Source organism: Ambystoma mexicanum, chromosome 7p, assembly GCF_040938575.1.
Source record: "Ambystoma mexicanum isolate Mex_15411 chromosome 7p, UKY_AmexF1_1, whole genome shotgun sequence".
Lineage (NCBI taxonomy): Eukaryota > Metazoa > Chordata > Amphibia > Caudata > Ambystomatidae > Ambystoma > Ambystoma mexicanum.
Genome location: NC_090939.1, coordinates 634,079,388 through 634,098,966, shown reverse-complemented (window position 1 = coordinate 634,098,966; position 19,579 = coordinate 634,079,388). Strand labels below are relative to the sequence as shown.

The window sequence follows — 19,579 nt, the reverse complement described above, 5'->3', positions numbered from 1 at the left end:
TGGCGCCAGGCTCATATGGAGAGTCAGTCCTGGCGCCATAGGCTCCAGGCGCCATAGGCCATAGGCTCATAGATTAAAACTTACCTGATGCAGACCATGCTGCAAACTCACCTGATGCAGACCATGCTGCAAGAGCTCCAAGCCAAAAGAGGCTTGGAAGGGACTACTTTACCTAGGGACTATTTTTTTACTCGGGTGGGGCTGGGGAGGAATACTTACCTGAGACTACTTTGGAGGCTATTTAAACCACGCCCGAAGAGCAGCACACGCTTCACGTTATTCTGCATCCAGCAGCGTAACGCTCACCGTGCCTGCAAGCCTGCATCCAGTCTTCTGCCACGCCCGCCTGGAGTCTGGTGCTCCTAGAAAAAAGGGAGAAAGAAGGAGAAAAGGTTAGAACAAGAGCAATACCTTTAATCCTTTCCTGAATTCCCGATCCATCACACCTTCGAGCTGGAAGGAAGAAGTTATTTTATGCGCGTCGCCTCGCCTGCTGCAGCGCCGCGCTGAACTCACCGGCCTTCGCAGCATCTTCACATTCCACTGCATCCTTCTGCATGTTCCCGCCGCACTCCGGCACCTAAGGGGAAGACAAGAACAGCAAGGTGAGCCAAGGGAATGCACAGAGGCAATATTAGTTACCCCCCATAGACTTATCTGATTTTACCACTGGGGGTACTATTCCTCTTCACGGGTCGGCGCAGCTTCCACTGCATCCTCGCCGAACCCCAGCCCCTAAGGGGAAACAAAGGGACAGCAAGGTGAAACAAAGGGACAAACAAGGGGAAACCTCCTCACCACAATAGACTTACCTGATTTTACCGCCGGAGGCATTATTCCCCGAGACTTCATACTTTCTCTCTGTGCCTGGATAAGGGAGAAAGCAACAGGTTACATATGGACATTATTTTATCGGACTGTGTTGGATAATACAAATCCTTACCTGAATATTACCGGTTGCCATGAGGAACTCTTCGCTAGGGTCAATCTGCAACCTGCAAGGAGTCGGACAGAGTGAAAGTCAGACATTTGAACTCTTACGAACTACATACTTACGGCGTCTTGCCGGGACTCTCAGAGTCAATATTGTTCTAGAACTCACCAATTCCTTCGAGCCAGTGAAGCAACTGTTTATCTACGCGCCCCTGCGCTCAATGCAGGATGGAGAGCTCATCTTTCCAAACCATCAGGTGAGACTCTAAGAGGGGACATCAAAGGTGATCAGTGGGTAGATCAGCGGGAGTGGGGGTTGGGGGGTTAATGCTCAACTCCACGGGTGGTTAATTCCCTTTCTCCATTTGCAGAAGAATATTCCTACGGGCCAACCAAACAAAGCTAGGTGGGCCAGTTCAGTCCGTCATCTCGGCACTACGCGTCACATTGGTGGAGACCGCAGCTGTCCAGTTCAGATCGACGCCCCTGTGGGAGCCAGGTGAGCATTACAGAACGCGAAGACTTCCCACAAATTCCCACCCGGGTGTTATGGATACCTCAGAAACTGACCAATTGGCCCAATTACTAAGGGAACTGAGGGCCGAAGTGCATTCCGCCCGTCAAGAAACCAATGCTCTTAGGAGAGAACTGATTTTGTCAAAGGAGCGAACTGATGACCTTGCTAGGCAACTACTGCAAAGCCAGGCTGGACAAGCACCCCTACCAGGTCCCGGGGGAAATCCAGCTCCTGTGTCATCGAGTAACCCTGTGCAAATAAACCTACCAGGAAATATTCCATTAGCTCCGCCCGAACGCTTTGCCGGAGAGCCCAAAAGGTTCTCCGTGTTTATGAACCAATGCCGCTTGCACTTTTTATGCAGACCTGGAGCCTTCCCAAACGATCAAGCCAAGGTAGCCTTCGTATTGTCATATCTCAGCAGCAGTGCAGCTGATTGGTCAATTCCACTAGTTACTCAGGATGACCCAATTCTTCGGGATTTTCAGGCCTTTCAAATGAGCATGGAAAGACTATTTGCCCATCACTCCCAAGGACATGCCCTGGATAACGAACTTTTGTCCCTATGACAGGGTAACCAGGACCTTCTATCCTACATCGCAACCTTTAATAGGTTGATAGTGGAAACTGGATGGCCTGAGGTAAAACGAATCACGTTATTTCATTGAGGGCTTCAAGGAGAACTCAAGGATGTCTTGGCTCAAGTCGTGAACCCACCTCAAGACTGCGCTGAATATATACACTTAGTGGTCCAGTTAGATCACAGACTTCAGAACAGAAAGGCTGATCGAGCCAAGTTTGAGAATCGGGTGTTGGTTAAAACCCACGCTAACCCCAAAGGAGCAGATTCTTCTGAACCCATGCAAATCGGAGGGGTTAAAGGACCCTTAACCCAGAAGGAAAGAGAAAGGAGACGGCAAATGCAATTGTGTCTATACTGTGGAACTTCTGGGCATTTCCTACGGGATTGCCCTGTGAAACCAACCAAGAAGGTGGTAGGAGCTGCTGATAAAAGCCATATGGAGTCAGACTCGGGAAACGACCACGCCCGACAAGCGTAGAGGTCCGCTTGCCGAGCTTGAAGAGGATACTCAGACCTCACATTTCATCATACCAATGGTACTCGTAGATCCAAGGCAGCCATCGCGTATGCACGCAGTAAGGGCATACATTGATAGCGGGGCCATAGGAAACTATGTGGACTACGAATTGGCTTCCAGGATGAATCTACCTCTCTGCCGAAAAACCACCTCAGATGTCATCACCACAGTCGATGGAACGGAAATTGCCTCTGGGCCTGTTACTCATTCCACCGCAGAGATGACACTATTGGGTCAGGATGGCCATCGAGAGACTATTGTGTTTGATCTAATCAAAGCCCCACGGTTCCAAATAATACTGGGGATACCTTGGTTGGAAACACATAATCCTTGTATTGATTGGCGAGAGAAGAGAATAACCTTCCTGGATTGTGCACAAACCTGTTACCCAAAGAAAAATCTGAACGTAGGCCTGGCCACAGTAACCATAGCAGTCGTACAACTACCTCCAGAATACCAAGAATTCCAGGATGTCTTCCAAAAAGAACAGGCAAACACCTTACTACCTCACAGATCGTACGATTGTCAAATCGATCTCATACCCAGTGCACTGTAACGCTCACCTGGTTCCCATGGGGGCGCTGGTCTAGTCTGGATTGCTGTGGCCTCTTCTAGCGTGATGCGCAGGACCCGGAACACCGATTGGACAGGACCTCCAAATCGTGCTTGCCTGGCCCGTAGGAATATCCTTCTGCAGATGAGAAAGGGGATTAACAGTCTGCAGAATAGTGTGCTAGCTCCCCCCTTTCCCCCTTCGTTCCTCTCTAACTTCCTCCAAACCCCGGTTTAAGCTCACCTTATGGTTTGGAAGGATGAACTCTCCATCCTGCTTCTGGTGCAGGGGCGCGCGTTCGTCCAATTACTTCACTGGTTTTCAGAATGGCGCTGGCAAAATCCACTTGACTTTCCTGAGCGATGCGCCGTAGGTATGAAAGTTCAAAGTTCAAGTGAGGCCCCCTTTATGTTGTCTTTCTAACCTGTGATCTGTCCTTTATTTCAGGTGCAGAATGAAGGCGATGCGTCGAGGGGTTAAACTGCTGAGGTGATTAGTGATGAGGGCGATCCCTCTAAATGTCCTTATCATTCCCCAGAAATGTCTCTTGTCCTTTCCCCATAGGGGCCGGGGTACGGTACCTGCCAACGGGGCGGCGCCGACCCGAAATGTGGAAGAAAAGCCGGTAAGTATTATGGCTGTTAATCAGGCTTTCCTTCTGTGTTCCTTCTGCTCACCTTTTGTTTCTTCCTCTCTCCCCTAGGTGCAGAGATGTGGCGTCCGATGCTGACAGCCGTGATGGAGCCGGGAGATGTCTCGAGGACAGGTGAGTGAAGCGTGGCGCTGCAGCGAGCAACGCGATGCTTTTAAATGGAAGTCTTTCTTCAGGGATGCTGGCGAGAAGATTCCGGATGCAGGTAAGAAGTTTGAAATAGTCCTTGGTTTTCACATTTCTCTTCTCTTCCTTCCTTGCAGGTCTTCCAGGTTCGAGGCGGGCGTGGCTGGAGTCCAGGAGCAGGAGCAGACACGGTGAGCGTTAAGCTGCAGGAAGCAGAACAACGCGAAGCATGAGCTGCTGTCTGGGCGTGGCTTAAATAGCCTCCAAAGAAGTCCCAGGTATGTATCCTTCCCCAACTAGGTATGTATCCTTCCCTGGCCACGCCCGAGTGAAAAAATAGTCCCTATGAAAAAATAGTCCCTTTCAGGTCTCAGGGAGGCCTGAAGCGTGCAGCATGGTCTGCATCAGGTAAGTGCACAAAACACCTCCCTTTATGAGCCTGGCGCCTATGGCGCCAGGACTGATGTCCAACATGAGCCTGGCGCCAAAGGCGCCAGGACTGAGTCCAAAGAGCCCCTATAAGGGGCCGCTGGGCTTTTACCCGAGGGCATGATGCCTGCTTCCGGGGGTGCTGGGCCTGGCCTGGTGCTCCGGGGGTAGGCATCATGACAGCACTCCCCCCCAAGGCCCCTCCCAAGGTCGTTCCTTCTGGAGGTTTCGGTTTGTTTGGGAAATTCCGATGGAACCTTTTTACCAGCCGAGGTGCATGTAGGTGATCACTGGGTTCCCAAGACCTTTCCTGAGGCCCGTACCCTTTCCAATCAATTAGATAGAAAAGTTTTGATTTTGAGATCTTAGAATCCAAAATGTTCTTCACCTCGAATTCAGGCTCCCCATCTATCTGAATCGGTTCTGGTGGCTTTGTTAATCTGGTTCCTGGGTGCACTGGTTTCAAAAGTGACACATGAAAAACGGGGTGAATCCGCATGTTAGCTGGTAGATCGAGCTTGACTGCCACTGGGTTGATTATAGCTTTGATCGAGTAAGGGCCTAAATACCTTGGATTAAAAGTTCGAGGCCCCTTGAGTGATAGGTGTTTGGTAGCCAACCATACTTGATCCCCTATTTGGTATGGAGGTGCCTCTCTTCGATGCAGATCCGCATTCTTTTTGTATCTCCCTTTCGCATGTTGCAAATGTGCAGTTGCATCCTTGAAGGCTTGAGTAATCGTAGAATGCAAATGGTCCACTGCGGGCATTTCAAGGCTCAGAGGTGAGTCCAAGTCTGAAGTACGAGGGTGATGTCCATATAGGGTATAAAAGGGGCTCTGACCAGTTCCAGAGTGTATCGAGTTATTGTATGCATATTGAGCCACCCATAAAATGTCCTTCCAATAACCCTCCGATTGGTGCAACATACATCGTAGATATTGTTCAAGGGTCTGGTTCATTCTCTCCGTCTGACCATCGGTCTGTGGGTGGTGGCTGGTCGAGAGTCTTACGTCTATTTGTGCCAGTTGACAACACTTTTTCCAAAAATGAGAAATAAACTGGCTTCCCCGATCGGAGACTAGTATGGACGGGAATCCATGCAAACGGATGATATTTTTGAGGAATTCCGTGGCAAGAACAAAGGCTGAAGGTAATCCTTTCAACGGAATAAAGTGGGCCATTTTGGAAAATAAATCCACCACGACAAGAATAGTATTGTAACCATTACAAGAGGGCAGGTCCGTGATAAAATCTAGTGACAGGGTGTGCCAAGGTGCTGGTGGAATGTCTAAGGGCTGAAGAAGACCGGCGGGTCTTGTCTTTTGACCTTTGTTTTGGGCACAAACTCCACAGGACATCACGAAAGATTTAATATCCTTTCGCCAGGAAGGCCACCAGAATTGTCGTTTAACCTTTTCCTCTGTTTTGGCAATGCCAGGATGTCCTTCCATCAGGGTATCATGATGACGGGAAATAACCAGTTCTTGCAATTCCTTTTCTGGCAAAAATAAGCGTCCTTGGAAGTAAGGTAAGCCATCCTTGACTGAAAAGTTAGACCCCCTTTTGATCCAATTCTGCAAGGCTGAAGAGTCCAGGAATTGTTTCACTCGTGCTTGAATGTCTTCAAGGGTTTGTAAAGTGGTTATCCCCAAAATTCTTTGTTCGGGAATTATCGGCACAGGTTCTGAGTTTGTGTCTATTTCTTCCATTCCAATTCGGGATAGAGCGTCCGCCTTACCATTCTTATAGCCGGGGCGGTAGGTGATTACAAAATCAAACTCAGCAAAGAACAAAGCCCATCGGAGCTGTCGAGACGATTGAGCCTTGGCAGTTTTTAAATATTGTAAATTTCGGTGATCAGTGATCACGGTGATGGTATGCCGGGCGCCGAGGAGATAATGCCGCCAAGCCTTAAAGGCGGACTTAATGGCTAATAGTTCCTTATCGGTGATCGCATAATTTATCTCCGGCGGCGAGAACTTTCTGGACCAAAATGCTATGGGGTGCAGTTGGTTGGTTTCAGGGTCTCTCTGAGACAGGACAGCTCCCATGGCTAAGCTGGACGCGTCGGTTTCGACTATATATGGGAGATCGGGACGCGGGTGCTTCAAAATAGGTGCGGACGTGAACTTAGCTTTCAACTCCTGAAAGGCCTGTTCGGCTTCCTCGGTCCATTCAAAACGTTTATTTTTTCGCAAGAGTGCAGTGATGGGTTGCACCACACGTGAAAACTCTGGGATAAACCTGCGATAAAAGTTGGCAAAACCAAGCATGCTTTGGACACCTTTCACCGAACTAGGTGATGGCCATTTGAGGATGGCATCCACTTTCCGTGAATCCATTCGGACCCCTTTAGGTGTCAGGATGAATCCGAGAAACTCAACCTCAGTGGTATGGAAAACACATTTTTCCAGCTTGGCAAACAGTTTGTGCTGGCGCAGTTTCTCTAGGACGGCCCTGACATGCTTTCTGTGATCAGATTCCGAAGAGGAGTACACAAGAATGTCATCGATATACACGACAACACAGACATCGATGAGTTCCCGAAGGACATCGTTCATGAAGAATTGGAAGGGTGCAGGCGCGTTGCACAACCCGAAAGGCATCACCTGGTATTCGAATAGTCCATATTTTGTACGGAAGGCCGTTTTCCATTCGTCGCCTTCTTTTACTCGTACCAGATGATAAGCCCCCCGGAGATCTAACTTGGTGTATACGCAAGCGTCCTTCACCTGGTCAAGGAGTTCAGGGATCAGAGGCAGAGGGTAACGATTTTTAACAGTTATCTGGTTCAATGCGCGGTAATCAATACAAGTTCTAAGGTCGCCTTCTTTTTTAGGCACGAAGAACAAAGCTGAGGATGCCGGGGACTTTGACGGGTGAATGAAACCATTGGCGAGGTATTGATCTAAATATTGTCTCAAATGCAGATTCTCTGGTTCAGTAAGGGCGTAAATCCTGCTACAAGGGGGTTGTGCACCGGGCACCAGATCGATTTGGCAATCGTACGATCTGTGGGGAGGTAACGTGTTGGCCTGTTCCTTTTGGAAGTCGTCCTGAAAGTCTTGGTACTCTGGAGGTAGTTGCACGGGGACAGAGGTTACTGATGCTAGATTAATCTTTGGATTTTCTGGGTAGCAGGTTTGTGCACAATCCGGGAATGTTATTCTCTTCGCTCGCCAATCAATTTGAGGATTATGTGTCTCTAACCAAGGGATTCCGAGAATAAGCTGAAACTGTGGATCCTTGATTACATCAAACACAACTGCCTCCCGATGGCCATCCGGACCTACAAGTGTCACCTCAGCTGTGGAATGTGTTACCAGTCCAGAGGCAATTTCGGTTCCATCTACTGTGGTGATGACATCTTTGTTGGTTTTAGGACGCAGAGGGAGGTTTATCCTAGAGACCAATTCTCGATCCACATAGTTTCCTATAGCCCCGCTATCGATGTATGCCTTTATAGCATGCAACCGTTTAGGCTGTTCCGGATCTACGAGGACCATTGGCACAATGAAATGCGAGGTCTGAGAGTTAGTTTTCAAGCTCGGCAAGCTGGCCCCTACGCTTGCCGGGCGTGGTCGTTTCCCGATACAGAGTTTCCATGGATTTTATCAGCGGCTCCTACCACCTTCTTGGGCGGCTTAACCGGGCAATCTCGTAGAAAGTGTCCAGAGGACCCACAATAAAGGCATAATTGCATCTGTCGTCTTCTTTCCCGTTCTTTTTGAGTTAGGGGTCCTTTAACCCCTCCGATTTGCATAGGCTCCGAGCCATGAGCCCCCTTGGGGTTAGCGTGGGTCTTGGCCAACACCCGGGTTTCAAACTTGGACCGATCTGCTTTTCTGTTTTGCAGCCTGTGATCCAATTGGACCACTAAGTCTATATATTCAGTGCATTCTTGGGGCGGATTTACAACTTGTGCCAGGACATCTTTAAGTTCTCCGCGTAGACCTCGATAGAATAACGTGATTCTTTTATCCTCTGGCCAACCAGTTTCCACAATTAGTCTATTGAAGGTTGCAATGTAGGATAGAAGGTCTTGATTGCCCTGTCGCAGAGATAGAAGTTCGTCATCCAGAGCCTGTCCCTGGGAGTGTCGAGCAAATAACCTTTCCATGCTTGTTTGAAATCCTTGAAAATCACGAAGAATCGGGTCATCTTGAGTTACCAGTGGGACTGACCAATCGGCAGCACAGCCGCTGAGATATGACAACACAAAGGCTACCTTGGTCTGATCATTAGGGAAGGCCCCAGGTCTGCATAGGAAGTGCAAACGACACTGATTCATGAATACGGCGAATCGTTTGGGGTCCCCAGCAAAGCGTTCAGGTGGGGCCAGCGGCATGTTTCCAGGTAGATTCATCTGCACCGGGTTACTGGAAACCACAGGAGCGGGGTTCCCCCCGGAACCGGGTAAAGGAGTTTGTCCAGCTTGACCTTGCAAAAGCTGTCTAGCCAGGTCATCAGCTCTATCCTTTATTACAATCACTTCCCTCCTGAGGGCACTAGTCTCTTGACGAGCGGCGTGTACTTCGGCCCGTAATTCCCCCAGTAATTGGGCCAACTGGTCAGTTTCAGAAGTTTCCATAGCACCTGGGTGGGAATTTGTAGGAAGGCTTCGCGTTCTGTAACGCTCACCTGGTTCCCACGGGGGCGCTGGTCTAGTCTGGATTGCTGTGGCCTCTTCTAGCGTGATGCGCAGGACCCGGAACACCGATTGGACAGGACCTCCAAATCGTGCTTGCCTGGCCAGTAGGAATATCCTTCTGCAGATGAGAAAGGGGATTAACAGTCTGCAGAATAGTGTGCTAGCTCCCCCCTTTCCCCCTTCGTTCCTCTCTAACTTCCTCCAAACCCTGGTTTAAGCTCACCTTATGGTTTGGAAGGATGAACTCTCCATCCTGCTTCTGGTGCAGGGGCGCGCGTTCGTCCAATTACTTCACTGGTTTTCAGAATGGCGCTGGCAAAATCCACTTGACTTTCCTGAGCGATGCGCCGTAGGTATGAAAGTTCAAAGTTCAAGTGAGGCCCCCTTTGTGTTGTCTTTCTAACCTGTGATCTGTCCTTTATTTCAGGTGCAGAATGAAGGCGATGCGTCGAGGGGTTAAACTGCTGAGGTGAGTAGTGATGAGGGCGATCCCTCTAAATGTCCTTATCATTCCCCAGAAATGTCTCTTGTCCTTTCCCCATAGGGGCCGGGGTACGGTACCTGCCAACGGGGCGGTGCCGACCCGAAATATGGAAGAAAAGCCGGTAAGTATTATGGCTGTTAATCAGGCTTTCCTTCTGTGTTCCTTCTGCTCACCTTTTGTTTCTTCCTCTCTCCCCTAGGTGCAGAGATGTGGCGTCCGATGCTGACAGCCGCGATGGAGCCGGGAGATGTCTCGAGGACAGGTGAGTGAAGTGTGGCGCTGCAGCGAGCAACGCAATGCTTTTAAATGGAAGTCTTTCTTCAGGGATGCTGGCGAGAAGATTCCGGATGCAGGTAAGAAGTTTGAAATAGTCCTTGGTTTTCACCTTTCTCTTCTCGTCCTTCCTTGCAGGTCTTCCAGGTTTGAGGCGGGCGTGGCTGGAGTCCAGGAGCAGGAGCACACGGTGAGCGTTAAGCTGCAGGAAGCAGAACAACGCGAAGCATGAGCTGCTGTCTGGGCGTGGCTTAAATAGCCTCCAAAGAAGTCCCAGGTATGTATCCTTCCCCAACTAGTTATGTATCCTTCCCTGGCCATGCCCGAGTGAAAAAATAGTCCCTATGAAAAAATAGTCCCTTTCAGGTCTCAGGGAGGCCTGAAGCATGCAGCATGGTCTGCATCAGGTAAGTGCACAAAACACCTCCCTTTATGAGCCTGGCGCCTATGGCGCCAGGACTGATGTCCAACATGAGCCTGGCGCCAAAGGCGCCAGGACTGAGTCCAAAGAGCCCCTATAAGGGGCCGCTGGGCTTTTACCCGAGGGCATGATGCCTGCTTCCGGGGGTGCTGGGCCTGGCCTGGTGCTCCGGGGGTAGGCATCATGACATGCATAACCCCCTTGTAGCAGGATCTACGCCCTTACGGAACCTGAGAACCTTCACCTACGACAATATTTAGACCAGTACCTTGCTAATTGCTTCATTCGCCCATCCAAGTCCCCTGCATTTTCAGCTTTGTTCTTTGTGCCCAAAAAGGAAGGTGACCTCAGAACGTGCATAGACTACCGCGCATTGAACCAGAAAACTGTTAAGAACCGATACCCATTGCCTCTGATCCCTGAACTACTAGACCAAGTGAAGGACGCTTGCATATACACTAAGTTGGATCTCCGGGGGCATACCATCTGGTACGTGTAAAAGAGGGCGACGAATGGAAGACTGCTTTTCACACTAAATATGGGTTATTCGAATACCAGGTGATGCCTTTCTGGGTTTGCAATGCACCAGCATCCTTCCAATACTTCATGAACAACGTCCTTCGTGAACTCATTGACGTTTGTGTTGTCGTATATATCGATGATATTCTAGTATACTCCTCTTCACAATCCGACCATGTGAAGCACGTCCGAGCAGTCCTTGAGAAATTGCGCCAGCACAAACTATATGCAAAACTGGAAAAATGCGTTTTTCATGCCACAGAAGTTGAATTCCTTGGGTTTATCCTGACCCCAAGAGGAGTCCGAATGGACTCACGAAAGGTAGACGCAATTCTTAAGTGGCCATCACCAAGTTCAGTTAAAGGAGTACAAAGCATGCTCGGCTTTGCCAATTTCTACCGCAGATTCATCCCGGATTTTTCACATGTTGTACATCCCATCACAGCACTCTTGCGAAAAAATAAACGCTTTATGTGGACTGAAGAAGCTGAAAATGCCTTCCAAGAGCTGAACGCGAAATTCACATCTACACCTGTATTAAAGCACCCGCGCCCTGAACTTCCATTCATAGTGGAAACTGATGCATCCAGTCTAGCCATGGGAGCTGTCCTGTCTCAAAAGGACCCTGAAACTGGCCAGCTTCACCCAGTTGCATTTTGGTCCAGAAAGTTCTCGGCACCCGAGTTAAACTATGTGGTTACCGACAAGGAGTTATTAGCCATTAAATCCGCCTTCAAGGCTTGGCGGCACTATCTTCTCGGTGCCAGGCATACCATTACTGTGATCACCGATCACCGGAACTTACAGTATTTAAAGACCGCCAAGGACCAATCGTCACGCCAACTCCGATGGGCATTGTTCTTTGCCGAGTTCGATTTCGTGATAACCTATCGACCAGGTTGTAAGAATGGTAAAGCAGACGCCTTATCCCGAATAGGGATGGGAGAGGCAGAAGTGAACCCAGAACCAGTACCTATAATTTCCGAACAAAGGAATCTTGGCATGACTACTCTACAGACTCTAGAGGACATTCAAGTAAAGGTCCAGCAACTCTTTGATCCTACAGCCCTGAAGGACTGGGTAAAGAAAGGCCCGGACTATTCTGTCACCAATGACCTGCCTTATTACCAAGGGCGGCTATTTCTGCCACACAAGGAACTACAAGAGCTAGTCATTTCCCGTTATCATGATACACTAATGGAGGGGCACCCAGGTATTGCAAAAACTGAAGCTAAAATTAAGAGACAATTCTGGTGGCCCACCTGGCGAAAGGATATTACATCATTTGTGATGTCTTGTGGTATTTGCGCCCAAAACAAAAGTCAAAAGAAAAAAACAGCTGGACTCTTACAACCTTTAGACATTCCGCCTACACCATGGCACACCTTATCGTTAGACTTTATTACTGATCTACCCCCATGCAATGGATTTAACACCATTCTAGTTATTGTGGATCTTTTTTCCAAGATGGCCCACTTTATTCCTTTAAAGGGATTACCTTCAGCTTCAATCCTGGCCAAGGAGTTCCTCGAAAACATTGTTCGCATAGACGGATTTCCGTCCGTATTGGTCTCTGACCGGGGCAGTCAATTCATTTCACATTTTTGGAAAAAAAGTTGTCAATTGGCACAAATCGATGTGAGGTTATCGACCAGTCACCACCCCTAAACCGACGGTCAAACGGAGAGGACCAACCAGACTCTCGAACAATACCTGCGTTGCATGTTACATCAGACTGAGAGTAATTGGAAAGACATTCTTTGGATCGCCGAATATGCATACAATAATTCAGTACATTCTGGAACTGGACAAAGCCCCTTTTATACCTTATATGGGCACCATTCTCGAACCTCAGACCTTGACTCACCCCAACACTTAGAAATGCCCGTAGTGCACCATCTGCACGCTACGATTACACAAGCCTTTAAGGAAGCAACTGCACATTTAAAACAGGCGAAAGAAAAATACAAGAAAGATGCTGATCGACATAAAAGTGATGCTCCCCAATACCAGATAGGGGATCAAGTATGGTTAGCCACAAAACATATACCTCTAAAGGGAGCACGGACCTTTAACCCCAGATATTTGGGACCTTACTCTATTAAGGCAATTATCAACCCGGTGGCTGTCAAGTTGGACTTACCTGCTAATATGCAAATTCACCCCGTCTTTCATGTGTCACTTTTGAAGCCAGTGCAACCAGGGACAAGACTAACCAAGCCACCAGACCCCATCCTTGTAGACGGGGAACCCGAATTTGTACTGAAGAACATCCTGGACTCCAAACTGATAAAGTCAAAACTTTTTTATTTAATCGACTGGAAAGGTTACAGACCACAGGAAAGGTCATGGGAACCTAGTGACCACGTTCATGCACCCCGATTGGTGAAAAAATTCCACCGAAATTTCCCAGACAAACCTAAAACACAGGGAAGAACGACTTTAGGAGGAGCCTTGGGGGGGAGTGCTGTCATGATGCCTACCCCCGGGGACCCAGACCAAGTCCAGCAACCCCGGAAGCAGGCATCAAGTTATTCTAAGCAAGCCCAACCACCCCTGCTAGGGGCTATTTGGGTGCAGTCCTGGCGCCTATGGCGTCAGGCTCATATGGAGAGTCAGTCCTGGCGCCATAGGCTCATAGATTAGAACTTACCTGATGCAGACCATGCTGCAAACTCACCTGATGCAGACCATGCTGCAAGAGCTCCAACCCAAAAGAGGCTTGGAAGGGACTACTTTACCAAGGGACAATTTTTTTACTCGGTGGGGCTGGGGAGGAATACTTAACTGGGACTACTTTGGAGGCTATTTAAACCACGCCCGAAAAGCAGCACACGCTTCACGTTATTCTGCATCCAGCAGCGTAACGCTCACCGTGCCTGCAAGTCTGCATCCAGTCTTCTGCCACGCCCGCCTCTAGTCTGGAGCTCCTATAAAAAGGGAGAAAGAAGGAGAAAAGGTTAGAACAAGAGCAATACCTTTGATCCTTACCTGAATTCCCGATCCATCGCGCCTTTGAGCTGGAAGAAAGAAGTTATTTTATGCGCGTCGCCTCGCCTGCTGCAGCGCCGCGCTGAACTCACCGGTCTTCGCAGCATCTTCACATTCCACCGCATCCTTCTGCATGTTCCCGCCGCACTCCAGCACCTAAGGGGAAGACAAGAAAAGCAAGGTGAGCCAAGGGAATACACAGAGGCAATATTAGTTACCCCCCATAGACTTACCTGATTTTACCACTGGGGGTACTATTCCTCTTCACAGGTCAGCGCAGCTTTCACTGCATCCTCGCCGAACCCCGGCCCCTAAGGGGAAACAAAAGGACAGCAAGGTGAAACAAAGGGACAAACAAGGGGAAACCTCCTCACCACAATAGACTTTCCTGATTTTACCGCTAGAGGCATTATTCCCCGAGACTTCATACTTTCTCTCAGCGCCTGAATAAGGGAGAAAGCACCAGGTTACATATGGACATTATTTTATCGAACTGTGTTGGATAATACAAATCCTTACCTGAATATTACCGGCTGCCACGAGGAACTCTTCGCTAGGGTCAAGCTGCAACCTGCAAGGAATCGGACAGAGTGAAAGTCAGACATTTGAACTCTTACGAACTACATACTTACGGCGTCTTGCCGGGACTCTCAGAGTCAATATTGTTCTGGAACTCACCAATTCCTTCGAGCCAGTGAAGCAACTGGTTATCTACGCGCCCCTGCGCTCAATGCAGGATGGAGAGCTCATCTTTTCAAACCATCAGGTGAGACTCTAAGAGGGGACATCAAAAGTGATCAGTGGGGAGATCAGCGGGAGTTGGGGGGGTTTAACGCTCAACTCCACGGGTGGTTAATTCCCTTTCTCCATTTGCAGAAGAATATTCCTACGGGCCAAGCAAACGAAGCTAGGTGGGCCAGTCCAGTCCGTCATCTCGGCACTATGCGTCACATTGGTGGAGACCGCAGCTGTCCAGTTCAGATCGATGCCCCTATGGGAGCCAGGTGAGCGTAACAGAAACTCCATGGCTGGTTTCTTCCCTGGCAGTGCAACGACCTGCAGCTTTCCTCCACGTCGAGATCTTCTCTTCCCCTGGACGAAGCACCGACTTGCACCCGCTGCCAGGAACAACTGCCCCCGCTGGAGCTTTCTCACCATTTCAGACACTGTGTCCCACCTGGTCCCCCTTGCAACAGACTGTTCAAGGTGTCCCGTAAATCCTTGACTCTCTATCCTGGGGTGACCTGGGACCTGTTAACTAACTTTTCTGAACTGATCCAACTCTTTTTGCACTATCTGCAAAGACTTTTAAAGTATAATTCAACTGTGTGATCTTGGGCACATTCCGCCTTCCTCTCTCCAAGAGTGGGCCTGGTCTATGAACTTTCTTGCTGTACAATAGACTCTGCCTTTCTTGACTTGCTGTGGTTCTTTTAAAAGTGTTGGTATTGTGTGCTTTTCTAATTCTGCCTTTTCCCTCCCTTTTTAAATGATTATTGGAGTGCCATCTTGGTTAAGCGCTCACCTCTGTATTTGATAATAAGTGGTGTTCTTTTCCTAAGACTTGTCGAATAATTAATCAGGGAGGTGTATGTATTTCTAATGACTGTGTTTGAACTTGCTTGACATATTAGTGCCAGTGTATTTTTACAAGTGTGTTTTTAAATAAATAATTATATACTTTTATACCAAAGCTCTGGTCAGTATTTGCTTGTACTACTGTATTTTTGTACCTAATGTGTATACTCTATATACTGCCTAACTCTTCTTGAGAGAAGTCTGACTGCTCAGCCACAGCTACCAGGTAAATCTGGGTGGTACAGACTGCTACCAATTGGGTTTACTTTCAACACCTGTAGTCCTAAGCCTTTTGCAGTGGTCCCTAAGGGAACTGCACAGGTTTCTGCCTAACAAGGTGTTGTCCTCAACCATCCCACGCTCAGGGTTGTGGTGGTATTGGTTCTGTCGAGGGGGCAAAGAGGGGGTCACAGACCGCATTCCCTCTGGTACCAGCTTGTCCGAGGTTCCTCTGTTGGAGGCTAATTTTGAGACTGGTTCAAAGATGTCGACTAAGCATCCGAGACCACCCAGTACCGGCTCTGCCGAGGTTCCTTATAAGGGTAAAGTGTTATTTAAAGCCCCTGACTCTCCTGAAGAGGCAATTGCCTCAGCTACGCATGTTCCCATTTCTCTTCAGGTGGTGACAAAATGGCGGCCCGATCTGCGTGGCCTACAGCAGCCTTTTTGGATACCTCCCTACACCTACGTTTGCAACGTCTGGTGCTGGGAGCATTCCTTTCGGCAATAGTAACCCGTTCCGCCCTTTTTTGACCGGAGTGCATGGGCTCCGCTGCCTCATATTGTCTCGCTTTCTCCTGCTTTTGCTTCTCTGATCTATGTGGACCCGGCCGGGGGTGGCCCCTCCTGGCAACCATCCTCCTAAGCCCTTAGCTGAGGATGAGTTTTTTGGGAAGTTTCAGATGCTCATGCACCCTGACCCTATGAGGACGTATTTCAAGCATCTTTTCACTCCTGTTCCACCCCGTCCGCAGCGGCTCCGATTTGGTTTTTCTTTTAAAACCTGAGACGGTAGGCGTGGAGGACCAGTTTTCTGTTTCCGCCTCGTTGGGATGATCCTTAATCGGATGAGGACGGCGATGAGCAGCCCCGCTCGGTGAGAGTATTCCATGAACGGGAGGGGCTTGTGTAGCTCTGTTACCAGGGATTCCCCTGAGGTGACTCAAGGGCCTAATAGGCGCACCAGAGTGTTCTTTGAAGGTCCCTCAGAGGACCTGCCAAAACCGGACGTGGTTTCGAGGTTCACCATTTGGGTGCTAACGTTCAGCTCAGTTCGTCTTAGGCTCTGGATACCGGGGTTCGCCCTGAGGTCTCAATTTCTGGAGTTTTCCCCACTGATACCAGGGTACGCCCTGAGGTCTCCGTTTCTGGTGCTTGTCACACCGAGCGACGGCTCAAGGCCCCTCTTGAGGGAGCTATACGTCCTGGGTTAAAACCCAAGGTTCCTCTAAATACAGTACCAACGGAGTCGAGGGATCCTCTAAGGGTCCTGTCGGTAGGATACATTCCTCAACTGTCCCATGCTCGGGGTGTGGTGGTACCGATTCTGCCGAGGGGGTAAAGCAGGTGATCAGCAACAGGCCTTCCAGTACCGGCTCTGCCGAGGTTCCTCCATTGGAGGCTAATTCTGGGTCAGTTCCTAGGATGTCCACTAAACATCCTAGATCTGCCAGCACCGGCTCGGCCGAGGATCCTTGTTTCAAGGCTAAGTGTTTCTTAAGCCCCCTGACTCCCCTGAGGGTGACAGTTGCCTCATTTCTCCTATGACGCAGTTCTCTTCACGTGTTGACTAAATGGCGGCCCAGCCTCCTTGGTCCACGGCTGCCATTTTGGATACCTCCCTTACACCAACTTTCATGTCGACTGGTGCTGGGAGCTTTTCCTTTGCGGAACAGAGACCCGTTTGTTGGTCCTGGCGGCAGCTTCAGCTAAGGCCCCTTGTACGCAGAGGTTAGGGTCTCAGACTGGGTCCTTCTCTGGGATCAGGGGGTCTCAGGGTCGCTGTCTACACCGATCAGAAACTCCTGTTGGTAGCCCCGCCTTAAGCGGCAGCGGCAAGGTGCTTGGTTTTTCTCTCGGCCATCAGCCCCCTCTACAGGGACAGATAATCTCCCTGCTGACAAATCACCAAATTATATTTTTTTATCGGTCACACTACACTTCGGTGGGAGAACGAATCTCATCTCATCTGAGGCGTGGCAAACCATCACCGAAGACTGGTTAGGTTTGTCCATCATTTATGCAGGTTTTTGCTTGCCCTTTCCTCCTTCAAACCGCTCTTCCGATAGACTGTTGCCCTCATGAAGCAAGGGAGGGGCTAGTACTGCTATCCTTTCACAGTGCTCAACCAGGCTGCCCTACCCACTATCGTCGATATTTCCGAGAGAAATTCAAGTTGATCACCCCTTGCCAAATAAAGTCCTCTCTTTGGAAGAGTGGTGGTCTTCCAGGATGCATAAAGGCACATTCTGACTTTTGCCCGCATATGAAATATCTGCCATTCTCTGGATCCCGCATATGAAATATCTGCGGTTCTCCATAGGAGCAGAACCCTTCAGATTCGGGTACTCTTTTGGTCTCGGCTCAGCAAGACGCACCGGAAACTACTCTGAAGGGCCCCACAGCGGCCTCCCAATACCAGATCTTCTTCCAAGGTTCCCCATTTGGGGCTAAGGCTGACCCCAGTTCTACTGTGGCTTTGGATACCAGGGTTCACCCTGAGGCTTCTCCATCTGGAGCTAACTGTACTGAGTCTGGGCTCGAGGCCCCTCTCGAGGTGGCTATAAGACCAGTGTTGAACCTGAGGTTCCCCTGCTTGGGGCTAAATCGGTCGCCAACAGAATTGAGAGTCCCTCGTCGAGGGTCCTGGCTGTAAGGTATAACCCTAAGCCTTTCTGCGCGTGCAGCGGTGATGATACCAGTTCTGTTGAGGGGGCGAAGGAATGCGGTCACGTACCACAGACCTTCCAGTAACGTCTCTGCCGAGGATCCTCCACTAGAGGCTAAGTCTGGGGAAGCCCCTGACGTGTCTAGTAAACACCCTAGATCTGCCAGTACCGGCTCTGCCGAGGTTCCTTGTTAAAGGCTAGGATGGCACGCAAGGCCCCTGACTCCCCTGGGGAGACTATTGCTTCACTTGCTCCTGTGACGCAGTTCGCCCCTGGTGTGTGATAATGGCAGCCCAACCTTTGCGGGCCACAGCTGTCTTTTTGAATACCTCCCTTAAAGTGAGGTTTTACATCATCAAGCGGGGCGACACAGACTCTCCTCTCCTTGTGGATCTTGTCATGCAAATTTGGGCTGGGCCATCCAGTATATTGTTTGGCTCCAGGCTCCACACATCCAAGGTCACCTCAATGTGACCGCAGATTAATTCAGGCATCGGTTACGAGTGTGAGACAAACAGAAATATCATCTCCAACTTTTCCAGCAATGCGGCACACCAGAGGTGGTCCTCTTCGCAACTCGTGGGTCAACAAGAAAGCTTATGCTTTCCCCTCATTGCCTCCTACCTATTGATCGCTGTGTAAATACATCGAACCGTTGCCAAAGCAGCTGCGTGGGCTTTCCTACCAGCTTTTGTGGAACATTACTGCTTAGACCTGAGCTCCAAGGCAGATGCTTAGTTCGGGCAAGCTGTTCTCAAAACCTCTTTCAGTAAAGAAGTTCCATCCACCCGTTATTCTGTAAGGAGTGCTTGGTAATTTCCCAAAAGTAAGGAGGAAAGGGTACGGGACGTAGGAATCTAACAAAGTTACTCACCTTAGTGACTACCTTATTCCTAGTCCATTGTCCCCTTTCCTCCATACGCCAGCCCGCCGTCCACTCTAATAAGTATCCTCTATTATTGCTTAAATGGTCTCAGACCTGGCGATAGAAAAGGACTGAAGGGCGATGCGTGGGGTGGAGCTAAGGAGGGTGGGGTTACGGCCGCGTGCGGTACCCCACGTAAAAAGAGAAGAAGGACACATTTTCAATTTGATGCTTTTTACAAAAGTCCTCTGGCCCCGTCCCACAGGACGGAATGTCCCAAAAGTATGGAGGAAAGGGGACTATGGATTAGGAGTAAGGTAGTCACTACGGTGAGTAACTTTGTTATTTTTAGTAGTTATCACCTGTGCTCGCAGGGTAAGCAAGTTACAGACCCTCTTGTGTAAACCACCTTTCACTGTATTTACAAAATAGAAGGTGGTGCTTAGGATCCTCCATACCTTTCTCTGCAAGTATTATCTGAGCTCCACCTTGCACAGAAATTAATTTACCTGCCTTTCCAGATTAGAGAGGGGAATTGCCAAGCAGACATTACCTAAATGGATATTTCTATGTATAACACAATGTTACCCGTCAGGG

General features: G+C 49.3%; 1 protein-coding gene across 1 annotated transcript in view; it reads left to right on the top strand.

Moving 5' to 3' along the window:
• LOC138526211 (fibrous sheath-interacting protein 2-like) overlaps positions 1 to 19,579 on the top strand; it is a 1,971,501-nt gene that overhangs the window by 654,233 nt on the left and 1,297,689 nt on the right. The gene's annotated exons all lie outside the window — the stretch shown is intronic.